This window comes from Haemaphysalis longicornis, unplaced genomic scaffold, assembly GCF_048455015.1.
Source record: "Haemaphysalis longicornis isolate Haplotype H1 unplaced genomic scaffold, Haemaphysalis longicornis Haplotype H1 scaffold_9, whole genome shotgun sequence".
Lineage (NCBI taxonomy): Eukaryota > Metazoa > Arthropoda > Arachnida > Ixodida > Ixodidae > Haemaphysalis > Haemaphysalis longicornis.
Window position 1 is genome coordinate 129,547,489 of NW_027526460.1, and position 13,350 is coordinate 129,560,838.

Consider the following 13,350-nt stretch of genomic DNA (forward strand, 5'->3'; position numbering starts at 1 on the left):
CCCGCAACTTTTCTATGACGTCACGGAACCTTGTTTGTGCGATTGGCGGCCGCCTAACTGACCTGTCGCGGCGACACATGAGTGGACGTCTGTAATGGGGCCTCTGGTTCCATTTGACCGCATCACTTGAATGCTAACGTGCAGTTAACGCACTGAAAATTATGTTTTATTGTTGCCCCGTATGACGTCATTCTTGCTCATAACACGTCCCTGTGGCGCAAAATTTGAAAGTTTTTAAATACTTCTTGCTCTTTTTCGTTAAAAAAACGTCTTTTGTGGCTGTGATGGAGCTGAGTGACCTACTGAATCCTAGTTTTTTCGAATTAAACGAAGTTGTATTTTCTCTTCATGGCTCCTTTAAGCAGCGGTACGCGCCGTTTCGCGTTGCTCCCCCTTCTGGATAACGAGCTTTAAGTTGCGTGTACTGTGTATTGGCCTGTATCTTCGCGTTCACCAGACGGCGTTCCGCACGACATCATAAGGCCTGTCAGTCTCTTCTTTGCCGGCAGAAGCAACTCAGATTATGATAACAGTAAATCCGGGTGATTGGTTCCAGATCTTGAACCAGTAAAATACCTAGACCTGACTCCTTCCAATGTGCACATACCAACTCTGTATGGAAGCTGTTCGAAAAAGTAGATTGAACCAGTCGAGGGTGATATCTTGAGCTCTGCGTAATAGAGAAGGTTGCACCTCAAAAGGTGGAACCTCAAAAGGTAGAACCTGCAGAAAACTCCCGGAAGGCTGTTCAGTAAAGCGTGTATTTCATCGTTTGGCTTTATTATTCACGTTCCTGCTCGCATTCTTATGCTTCAAAAGCGCCGAACCACAAAGTGCAATTACCGCTGTAACTGCCAAATTTTGAGTCGGATATCGTGATCACATCGATTAACGCTGTTGGAGTTAAGTTCTCGTGGGTCTTTCGGTGCGCTTCGTAGGTATTTGCCAGAAAAACGGCACGCATACACCCTATCCTTTCGGTATAATGCTCGGGATCCGATGGTGTTTTTCCCTCACCATCAGGCATTAGACAAGCTTGTCTCATAAAAGACTGTAATTAACGTAACTTCTCTGTGTATTTAAGCAGCACCTATTGGTTTAGCCAATTGCTGAACCAGACCAAAGACCAAGGGACGACCAGCATAAGCTTAAAGGGACACTGAAGTGATATGTAAACATTGCGGGATTACTAGCGCAAATTGTAGTCCGGAGTCCCCAGGCCATGTTTCGACCACTCTAGGCGCGTTTACGCGATTTTATTTAGTAGAAAAACTAATTCGAAAACGCTGTCCTCCTCTCTTTACGCTCGCCCATTTTCTGTGGCGTTTTCGTGTGACGTCAGGAGGGGATGAGCTGGCAATTGGCTGCGCCACGGCTGCGCTACTGCACGGCTCCCCGGCCGACAGAGTCAGTCGGCCCAGCGTTTCGTCCGCCGGCCTCCGGCGGGTCGTCGCAATCAAGGAGGTTAAAAAAAAAAATTGCTTGGTCGCAATTCGTTCGCTTAGTTGAAACGAAGCCAGGACACGTTTGTGAATGGAAGAATGTGCCTTTCTTTACTTGGTTTGTTTGTACACTGTATCTAGCTCCAAGTCAAGGTCGCTTCACACAAGCGCTGCACATGCGACGCTTCGCTGACTGGTACGCCAGTAGGAAAATATAAGGCCTCTTGAAGGCGGGAGAAGAGTCAGCGAAGTCAATATAGGTACTAAGCAAATAAAATCAACTGATATTGTTACCGTACAGCGTAAAACTAGGGCGCGGGAAGCACTTTTTTGCGCTGGGCGAACAAGCACAGCGGTCAGCAGCACGACTACGCATCTGCGAACGCTTTTCCGTCTACGAAATGCAATTGCTAGACGTGAGCTACTGTGGAAACTCGGGCGACGCTTACTGCACGATCGCAGTACAACAAATAGTCACCTAAGCGGCTTGAAATGCCAAAACCAAATAAAAGTGTAAACCGGTTGTATAATATATACCCTATATTAGCACGGCATTCGCGTTCCGCTCCGTGGCCTAGCAGTCTGGGGCGCTAGGAATTCGCCGCAAATGTTTTGCGAGTAACGAGTTCGAATCCCCGCGGGTACGTGCTTTTTTTTTCTGTAAGTTAACTTTTCTGTTTTCCGCCGATGTTTTCTATATTGAGTTCACCTTTTTTGGGGCCGCAACGTTCATGGCTACACGAACTAGTTCACAAAACGCGCGCAGGCTGGCACTGACGCGCTAGCGAGTTCGCGTTGGCGTGCTGTTGCCATAAGCACCGACTGCTTGCAGGCAGTGGGCACAGGCCAGAATGAACAGACCCTTGGCCTGGTGCGAACACGCTTTTTACGATACAGGCATGAGGGAGGCAAGCTCCAAATATGGGGGAAAAGCGCATGACATTTGGGCGTCTGCGGGTACGCGGAGGGCGTTCATGCACTGCGTAGGTCTCGGCTAGTGAATGCTACGACTACAAGCCGTCCTGGGAGGCCTATCTTGTGCATTTTACAGCCGACAACATGGCAGAAGCGCGGTACGATGATTACTGAGATATTGAGAATGCCCATCCAACAAAGCCATTGGTTATGTTTTACAGAACCGAAACCGAAACCGAAACTTGTGTGATTGCTAACCTTGGGCATCGTCCAATCACGGCACCCCCTCCTCTCAACGTCACAGCCTTAGTTGGTGCGGCCGCCGCAAACCGCGCATGGTAGTTTTTCTTCTTTCGCGCTTTGTAAAATAATTACCGATTTGTCAACCAGATAAACGATGAAAAGTGTGCTAATTTGAGCCAGTCTACGCAGTGCAAGCAAAAACGGGAGCTTGACAAATTCACTTCAGTGTCCCTTTAAAGGGACAGACAACCTTATTTTTTTCGAGTATATGTTCGCTATCCCGAACGAAAGCCAGCGTTTTATATAGCCCGGTAACCACAAACAAGTTATAAACAAATTGGCGGGAATATTTTTAATTTGGCACCAAACTGTCTGAAATTGGAAGGGTGGTGGTTCGTAGTGAAACTTGACACTACTATGTGTCCGGTCACGTGACCTGCAAACCTATCAGCCACTGTAACTGTTTGAAACGTTCATTCCCTTATTGAAAACCTTTGCACACAATTATTTTTATAAGTTTCAATTGTAGATGTATTTTTAGCATTATTTTGAAAATTTCTAATACACGCCTCCCGCCGCCGCTGGGTTGCTCTCAGTGTGCCTAACTGAGTCTTCATGCCCAGAATCAACGGCCAGTAAACAGACCCAGTGAAGGAGCTCTGACGATTCTGCCTGAGTCAGGGGCGTTTCTTCTGCCGAAATATTCGATTTCAGTTTCCAAATATACCCATGGCAGCTTTTGAAAAAAAAAAAAAAACAAAGAAAAGAAAAACAAAACAGGGCGCGTCTAGGGAGAATCAAACTGCCGACCTCCGCAACGTGAATCCAGATTCTACCTTGTAAGAAAGTTCGTGGCCCTGATCCCTTTTGACACAGGGCAGGCGCATCAAGCGCCACAGGAAGTTCGAACACATGTTTGCACATACGGAGAAATTGTCAAGAAATTGTTGCCACCCGTGGTGTTGTGTTTGGGATCGAGTATTTGCACCAGCGCCACCAGAGCTTCTTCTGGCACAGTAGTTTTCTTTTGCACCGTGAGGAGGCACCACAAGTGTCAGGGTACACAGTACATACACTACGGCCGTACACACCGAGCACGCGCGCGCTGGCACACACGCGTGGAAAGCCTATTGTCCATTCCAAGAGATGGCGCCTTCGTGCGAAATAGACTAGTAAAAAAAACAAAAACAAAAAAACACAACGGAATAAGAAAGCCTGCGATGCACTTTTTTTAGCTGGGGACAAGTTTTTAAATATCGCTTTTCGTCTCGCATACAGACACAAGTATGTTGCCGCGCTACTGTATGTCATAGTTGCCAGCATTTTTGGGTGGACACATATGGCTCGTAATCTAAATATTTCGATTTAAAATTTCTAGGGCGTTATCAGCAAAAGCGTTTCTCGTTAAGGTGCTTTAAGGGATGCCCTTTCATCTGGGATAGAGAACATATACCCGACAGAAATCGGCTGTCTGTCCCTTTAAGCATCACATGTGAGCATGAAAAACAGCGGTGTTGGTACCACGGTTGGTACGAGCTTCCCTCACGCACGAATATTGACTATCGGTGAAATCGGTACAGGTGGACTCGTAAAACCTAATACCAGAGTAATCTTTTTCGCCGCCATCACGTTTCTTTTCCGCATCGCTAATTAAGTAATGGCTGTTCACCAAACGTCGCTATCTGATTGTAATCGCGTTATCTTCAGAGCTCGTGCGGCGAACGTAACGACGGCAGGAAGCTACTGCGGTTTCTGTTTCATTTCAGCGCACGCAGCGTCCTTGACCTGATGAGTGCTTCACAAGGAACGATTTCCAAGCTTGCGTATTCTTATCGCCGTTCGCTTTCCCTTGCACGAGGACTGCATTCGGTGAGATTATTCTAATAGTGAAACAATTAAAAATGTTATATGACAGGTATGCATGGTAATAATCTGATAAACCGCATAGTGCACTAATTGCAAACAACCAAAATCTGGAGCCCAGATCTGACAACCCAAGGAAAATAGCAAGACATATAAAATTGCGCTATGTTTCAATTTATCGAGAGCTTCGTACTTGGGCTAATTGCGGTTGGGACATCCAATATCTCAGATAATCTTTATCTCGATAAGGATTTCGCCATGCGCTGGCGTCGTGCTTGATCATACCTTCTTAACCATAGGAGCTGATGGCTCCGGATCTCGTTACACAATACTACACAGTTATTGTATGCGATATTGGAAAAGAACACACAACTCTTCTTACTTCTGCAGCAAAAGGGACTCGAGTTTAGTAGAAGCAAATTAGCGGTTCGAACCGGAACCGAACCGAACCGAAAATAGGAACCGAACCAGTGTTTTTGCTGGAACTGAACCCGAACCAGAACCATTAGTTTTTGATCCCGCTGAACCCGAACCGGGGCTGCACCGAAAAAATTGTCCGCGTATCTGCTCCTTTTGTTGCTAATTTCGACGCAAGACGATAGTCGACTGGTGCCCCCTGGCAAGTGAATAAATTCCTTCTCTTTCCCGCTCACCTCTCATGCTGTTCCTCTCCCGTCTCGTGCCCTACAAGATATCACGCTAGAGGTTTGTGCAAGTCAATTTAAATGTACCGCGTTCCACTGCTCCAAGTAGGGTGCCTCGATGCCAGCGCTGCCGTACGGCGGAGACACGCGTGAATCGAGGCGCCCTACTACAACGTTTATAGAACCACGTTGCCCTACTCCACGAGCTGTCCAAGCGGAACGCGAAACCTATCTAGTGGAATCTTTCGTTGCTGTTGCCGTTTGAGTTTTTATAATTCCGCCAGGTAGCGCGGGCAAGAGCGGGCGACGGTTTTCTGCAGTTGATCTAGTATTTTATTTGCTATGGCAAAAAAACAAGCATCCGTAAAATTTGAATAAAGCAACACTGCAAATGTCACTCGTGTATTGATTTTCTGCCTTACATTTGCGTAATGTCCTGTTTCCTGTTCTTGACAAGTATGAACATTAACACCGGACTTAGACGGTTAGACGTGGCTGTGGGTTTATAAGAATATTGCGCAGCATCTATTTCACTTTGGCCGGCTGGCTGAATCGAGTGACAGACACAGATCATCTGGAAAAGGCGCGGCTTTGCGGCTCTCAGAGCACGGCCGCAAAAGTGCATGTTTCCAATGCTTCGAAAAATGCGCTCGCGTCTATTCGATCACCTGGAGGCTGAGTTCGCCGCGCTGGGGGAAGAGCAGTTCCTTTAGCGGTGGTCCACTCGGTTTATTCGTGTGGTAAACAAACAAATAGAAGTGTCTATTCAACCCTATTGACAGTTGTATTGATCGTGACGTGTTGTCGTGAACTGTCGAGGATGTGATCTACAGTGATCTTTGAGAGTAATTGTGCTTCTAGTAGTGTGTGTACTAGTGAACTATGGAGAACTGTGGAGTGAACTGTGTGTGTAGTGAGTGGTGTAGTGAGTGAAGAGCTGCATGCAGTGTGTATGGTTTAGGTGACCAGTGTAGTATTTAGCACAGCCGGGCTTTGTATCCGCTATTAAATTTTCTTGAAGACGTACATACATACATTCATACATGCATACCTGCATACATGCATACATGCATGCATACATGCATACATACATGCATACAGACAGACAGACAGACAGACAGACAGACGGACGGACGGACGGACAGACCAAAATTTTCCCGTTCAAGTAGCCCAAGAACGACTATCGTCTTTAAAAAATGAATAATGGTTATCGGGTAACGCGAAACCATTCGACCATTTGTTGATAATTATTCGGGGCTTGTTTTTTTATTTCACGCGAGACCAACTCCTTAACAACTCATGCTGTTTTCCCTTCAGAGCAATCCCAACGCTATCAACGCTCTAGACGAGGTCGCAACATGGCGAAAGGTGTCCGCAACCAATGATACAGCAGAACCTCGTTGATACATTTAACAAAAAACGCGAGGGAGAAAAGTACTGTCCAGGAAGATGTACTATTTGGTTAGAAACGAACTACGGGGAATTCTGAGTGTTCCGAATTGAAAGCGTACTAACCGGGAAATCGTATGAACTGAGAACGTATCAACGGGGTTCTAGTGTGTATGTTGCTGTTGGTCGCGCATAGAGAGTGCAAGACAGAGCAAGCCACTCTTGGCATCCAGCAGGCCATATGAATCAACGACTTTGCCCTTTTTTTCGCTGCGACTTTACAAAATACATCAGGCTGCAAGATTGCTGCACTGCGCAACGGCGAAGGCCCACACCCTAAATCTAACTCTTCGCTGCAGTTTAAATTTGCTTAAAACGGTATACCACATCTGGAACATGCAAGTACTTGTCAAGTGTTACCCGAAGAGTAGTTTTAATTATTCCGCACAAAGTTTATACATGAAGTGTTGCTCTTTCGCTGCCTTCAGCCACCGAAGATGTACAAAACAAAGAGGTAGATATTTCTCTAAACTTCCCTTCTTTAGACCACCCTTTTACAAAAACAATACTGCGAAGGCAGCGAGACAAATGTTGCCTAATATAATCGCTAGTTTTGAAGGACGCGTAGAGCGAGCAAGTTCTTGCCGGACATTTCTCCTCTAACGTTGACGTCAGAAGTTTGCTACAAACATCTGTAGTGTGCGTCACAGCCGTATAGCTAACAATGTCATTAACAACGTAATATTGCAAGCTTCGTAGCTTCTGAACTAAGCAAATTATGCAATATGTTTTAAGGCTTATGGTAAAAAACAAACTTTGCTCGATTCGGGCAAGTTTGACAAAAAATTCCAAACTTTACGTTTTTTATTTGGTTTTTCATTTAGTTGATTTTTCAAGCTGAACTTTTTTTCTTCATAAACTAAAATTGGCGCGAAGGATGAAAAATTGATGAATAGCATTAAAGAAGTTGAACGTTCTACCTTGTTTAAAACAGGACCCAACATTTCGGCAATTTTAAGAAAATGTATCGCGTTTCTAATTATTTACTGGAAAAAAAATGTCCCCTGTGAACTAAACACATCATTACGTGAAGTCACTTAAATGAATACAAAGTCTCTAAAAACATCTGCGCCGATAGCTCCAGTAACTTGTGTTTCGAAGAGGTAAAAGTTCCGAAGTTCAGGTCACAGGCGCGTTAGGCGAATCCCGCGAAGTTCACGCGATTCGTCTATAACGCGCCTGTGACTCGAGGCAGTTTTGGTTTCTTTTTTAGAAGGGGAAATGGTACTTCTCTTCACAACAGCCCTCACACAACATATTCATACCTCTGCTCAGCCCCCCCCCCCCCCACCTCGCCGAGACACACCCAACACTGCCACCCACCTCGTATGGCTATGTCCAAACACCCTACACTCCCAACCCCCACCCTTTTTTTTACGAGATGGGAGTGTTCGCTGCGGAGCGGAGGTCAAGGCCACGCCGGCCGCCCTTTGCCTACCGGAATTGATTGATTGATTGATTGATTGATTGTGGGGTTTAACGCGCCGACGCAACGCAGGCGATGAGGCGCGCCATAGTGGAGGGCTGCAGATTAATTTTGACCACCTGGGGATCTTTAACGTGCGCCGAAATTCGTACACACGGGCGTTTTTGCTTTTCGCCTCCATCAGAAAAGGACCACACGTCCCTCGTGTCTTCCCGTTCCCTCAACCCCCTTTTTCTATTTAATAAACGTTTTACGAATCAAACAACTAACGCAGGGGAACGTTTTTTTTTCCTCCAAGCAAACTTCAAATATTCAATTGTGTGTGCAAAAAGCGCTTGGATTCTCCTGTTCACACTCCGTCTATACTGTCAAAGTTCCACCATTTTCTTCTTAGTTTAACTTTGACAGTATGGACGGAGTACGAACATGGGAATCTAAACAATTTTTCGCTAGGAATGAAATGTCCAGAGTTCATTTGCAGGGAAAAAAAAGAACTCAGAGGCCAAAACGTTGGGCTGGTGAGCCCACAGTTGCGGGTTCGATTCCCGGCCGCTGCGGCCGATTTTCTGATGGAGACGAAAAGCGAAAACGGCCGTATCTTCGCGATTTCGGTGAACTATAAAGATCCCGAGGTGGTCAAAATTAATCCGGAGCCCTGCACTACAGCGCGCCTCATCCCCTGTTTAGCGTCGGCGCGTTCAACCTCACAATCAATCATTTCTCTCCTAGCCACACCAAGCACCCTGCGTGACTCCAATTTATTTGCGGAACTCTTCATTCGTGACTTTTAAGTAAGCTACTTCTGGCAAAAACCATATCCTTAAAACTGCTTATAGGTGACATTTATGAATTCAAGGGATTCGCGAATATATCGCCAAGCTCGATCGGTACGAATATTGGTGCTGGGGTTGCTATCACCTTTTACACTTAATTCTTAACGCGGCCCTAAAAGAGTTCATACTTAGCTCACAGGTACCTCGACATCTTGGCGACCTCCTTGATACTGGTTTGCTCCTTATCAGCAAGTCCACTCGTACCATCTTCGAGGCTGCAATAATTCGGCTTCCCCTCGCTGGCCCAAGAGCGCTGACAGCAAAAAACAAAAAAAAATGGCTACGGCTTATCCCAGCTAACCTTGGATATGCAAAGCAAAAGCTTTGCTTAGTCTGGTTGAATCTTGCTTTCTTGCTTTCACTTGGTTAGCCTATGATTTAGCTGTATTGCCGACCACGTCTCAAAGGCGTTCGGTTTCGTGCGACGCTCACAGAAGGAGGCCGGGCGAACGCGGCGTTCATTTATGGCGAACGCACCGTTCCTCTTCGCCGGGCGCGAGACGAGTCACGTTGCCCGAAACGACCCAGCGCCGCATGCATGGGAGGCTGCGGGGGTGGTTGACTGCCTCGGCCGCAGCGGCAGTGGCGACCGCTGTCAGCGCCCGCAGGCGCCAACAGCGGGCCCGGCGAATCACACAATGCGCTTCGAGGGTTGTGTCGCCGGGGGCGCGTCTCCGGTTAAGAGGTGCCCTTGCGAATCCTCCACGAAATCGCTGGGCGAAAGTGGTAAAGCTTTGCTTTACAAGCTATTCTTCACTCGTGAGGAAGCGCTTAAAAGTATCATGGCCTAGCAATTTTGACAGCAGCCCCAATGAATTGCATGGGTTAGGGTGACAACAGTGGAACAGTAAAAGCTAGTTAATTTGAACTCCAAGGAAGCGCCACCTCAGTTCGAATAAATGAAAGTTCAAACTAACGAAACTGAAGCACAGAATCCGTACAATGCGATTGTGGGGCGATAGAGGGTGTCAGCAATTGAATGCTTGAAAAACGCGCCGATTGGAGCCTGGCTTTTATGCTTGGAGTCGAAGGCCAGTGCTTCTATTTCTCCAACGAGCGAATGCTGCGGAAGGCCTCCTATTCGCGTACTCCGAAACCAAAGAGGAGACGGGTAGCATTCCATCCGGTCATTACTTCCGAGCGATGGCATCACTGCTGCTTCTTCCGCCAACTCGACGTGGTCACTGGCATCGACAGGTTCTACGCTTATGACCGCAGAACTGCTGCCATCTGTCCGTACGCCCGACCTTCTAAACTCGTGCTCACATTGACGTAGTGCACAAAAGAAACTCATTCCAAAACGTCTGCTAAGGGGGTTTCAAGTGTTACTCGATTTAACCTCTCTCTCTCTGTTTTTCCCTCCTCTCCTGAGGCGAAGCAGCGTTGTCCGGGGTCGTTTCTCGGGCCGTGCGTCAGGCCCAAGCTGCGGGCGTGGTGGCGCGTAGTTTGAATTATCCGTAGCGGAGTCCCCTCGCGTTCTATTTAACGGGCTTTTCAGTACACGGGCTTCTATAGTGAATTTAGGCGCTCCAAGTCGTACAGTTCTAATTATCCATGAATCCGTATTATTGAAGTTCGATTCGAATTAAGTTCACTGCGCCGTGGGTCACCGGTTGGTCACGGCCTGTGTTCCACCTATGCGGCTGCGAAGTTGCGTGCATTTATCGGCTTGCGGCTGCGATAACTTTGTCACTTCAACGCAGAGGTATGATTTTTGTTACATGAGGATTCACACGCCCAGAAGAATACTTGTATGATAAGGCTATGACCCAACGGTGACCCACGACGCACTTAATGAAAATGTTTTTGTGCTGCGCGCGGCGTGACCCACCAGTGACCCCCGCTCGAGAGCTCTCCATTTTGTGTTGCTGTCAGTTGTTCAAGATTGCAACCAATGTATACATTGTCTATTGCATTGGACGTGAGGTGGCGCAATTGTTTCTAAATAAAAATGTTTTTGAGCGGTGTGCGCGTGACCCACCAGTGACCCACGTGCGAGAGCTCTCCATCTTGCGCTGCTGTCTGACGTTCGAAATTGCAACTAATATATATTGTCTAATGCATCGGACGTGAGGCGGCGCCGTTGTTTCTGAGGAGCCGAGTGGCGGCACGTTCCTCCATTGAGTTACTTGCAAACTTTTCCCGCAGTTTGTGAAATAGGTGCCGTTGGACTAAGCGTATGAGTTTTCCCTGCTGATCCAAAACTTTTCAGCGTGCTTAATGGAGCCTCGTGACTTTTACGGGCGCAAAAGAAAGCGCAGCACCGAGCGGTGGAAGCGCCATCCCTTTGGAGCAAAAAAAAGAGAGGCATAGCCCACGTCACGTGTCCCACCGGTGGGTCACGATGCATCTGGGGGATAACCCAATAGCCCACTGGTGGGCCACTCCGCGCTAAAACCAGACCAAAAAAAAAAAAAAATCACGCCGCAGTGAACGTGTTAATGAGCTTTCGCTGTATACATAAAACCACTAAAACCAAACCGTAAACATTGATGAGGAGTGTATTCGATAGCGTTCACACACGGCATCTGCTGCTCGCAAAATGAACCCTGCTCCCCAGTGCGCATGAAGCGGTAAGGCAGCCGGTTTTCGGGCGCGATATTCCGTTCCCTCGTGGGTACAAGCCGGCCACTTCTTGTACGCATCCAGCGCCTTCTACTGGCTTTCTTCGAAAACTCCATCTATTGGTTTGAGCAACTGCTAACAGAGGCCCCGCTGTTCGGCATCAGTAGCGCAGGGATGGAATCGCGGGGTTTGGCACGAACTTCCTGGATTTGAGCCTCAGGCGTGCGCTAACGTTTTGGGTGATTTCTGTACTGTATAAATGCTCTGTTAACTTAGTTCTACGCATTATTTTCGTACATAAGGGTGGTTTGGTGCTATTAGAGTGGTTTAAAAACGGGACGGTATATCAACACGTCTAATTGTTTCCTGCATCCCATCGGAAGTGTCTGGCTTGTATTTATCTCGAATCGGAATACGGCAGCTTGCAGTGAAGCTGGCCTTCCAAACGGAAGTAGAATAGGTAAAAGTTACTCATGAAGGTTAGAAAAGTGGCATTCTGTTTTAGCTCGCGCTATTATTGCCTCTTAAGCACAATTCTTTCGTAAGAGCGCAGAATGTCTAATGAGTTCCGGAAGATGGGAGAAGAAGAAATTCGCTGAAGAAAACTCGTGATGCAGCGACCAGAAGACGAGGAAGCGAAGAAAAGCTTGCAGCATCCTCGCAGCTAAACGAACTGTTCCGCGTTTCCTGGACAGCAGCTATCCAATCGTCGCGTCTTAAGTCCGCATTACCAAACGTACAAAATGCCGGGTGAGGAACGTAAGGGAGCCCACCAGCGCCCCACCTCTTGGAAGCGCAATGTGTTCCCTACCTTACCGACCGCCTCACCCATGGGACGCGTCACCACACCAGGAGCCCCGCATCGGGCTGTCCAATCCCGTGTCGACGAAGAACTACTGGGCTGGATGGATGCTAAGAAACGGGAGCAGGAAGCCAAGCGCTTTGACTGTTTCGTCGCTAGCCCCCGCGCCATGCGTGCTCCTCCCCCCTCCTTCGAAGTCGTCAAAATGCCCGGTCCATCATCAGCCCCGGATCATCGGCGGAACGCAAGCCTACCTAGTGGAGCCATGTGGCGCGCCCAACGCGCTGGCCTTTCCACTCAGGTCCCAGGCGCAACCGCTCCCTCGACCGGCTTGGCCACCGGCGTGGCCGCCTCTCAGCAGGCGAAGGCGGGCGGCTTCTTCGGCAGCCAGCCATGGGCCTTCCTGGCTCCCCCCGAATCTCCAGCGGGAGCCTATGGAGGCACGACCCCGTTGGGGAACGGTGAGGCTGTGCCAATTCCGGTTTCTGCTCCCAGAACCCCGCCTGCTCGCAGTGACGCAGAAGCACGGCCGCTCTCGTATTCAACGAACATCATTTTCTCGAGCGACCTTGAAGACAGCTCAGAAAGGCCACGCGGGCCCCAGAGACGAAAGAGGTGTGCTTTCCGGTACGGGACCCTGTGTATCATCCTGCTGGCAATAGTCCTCGTGCCGATCGCGCTGTTCCTGTTGTCCTATTACATCACGCCAAGGGTAACCGAAGTGCCGACGTTCACAATCCCAAGCACCACCACGGCAGCCACATACACAACTCCAACGGCTACGACTACGCACTCTCCAACGCGCACATCGACAATGACTACCTCTGCAACGCCGACCTCACAACTAACGAGCACCACCACCTTGGGTACTACGGTACCTCCCGCTTGCTTGGCTAAGGGTGTGATCAACACTAATATTTTCGGATTGAACGTCAGTGGCTACCGAACCTTCAACTTCGGCGTCACACCCAGCTATCAAATCAATCACACCGTGTTCTGCCTGTACAATAACTCTCGTTTCCGAAGAGATGGACTATACGACTTCGTGCCGGAAAACCTACCGCTGCACTACTGCAGATACGTCGTGTACTGGTCTTTCGGAACCTCAAACGGGATCCTAGCCAGCAGGGCCACCGATTTCGACAAGCACTACGGGCTCGAAAAGCTG

General features: G+C 48.2%; 1 protein-coding gene across 3 annotated transcripts in view; it reads left to right on the forward strand.

Moving 5' to 3' along the window:
• The window catches only part of LOC144153048 (solute carrier family 41 member 3-like), a 280,541-nt gene that overhangs the window by 226,370 nt on the left and 40,821 nt on the right, over nt 1-13,350 (forward strand). The window lies entirely within an intron of this gene.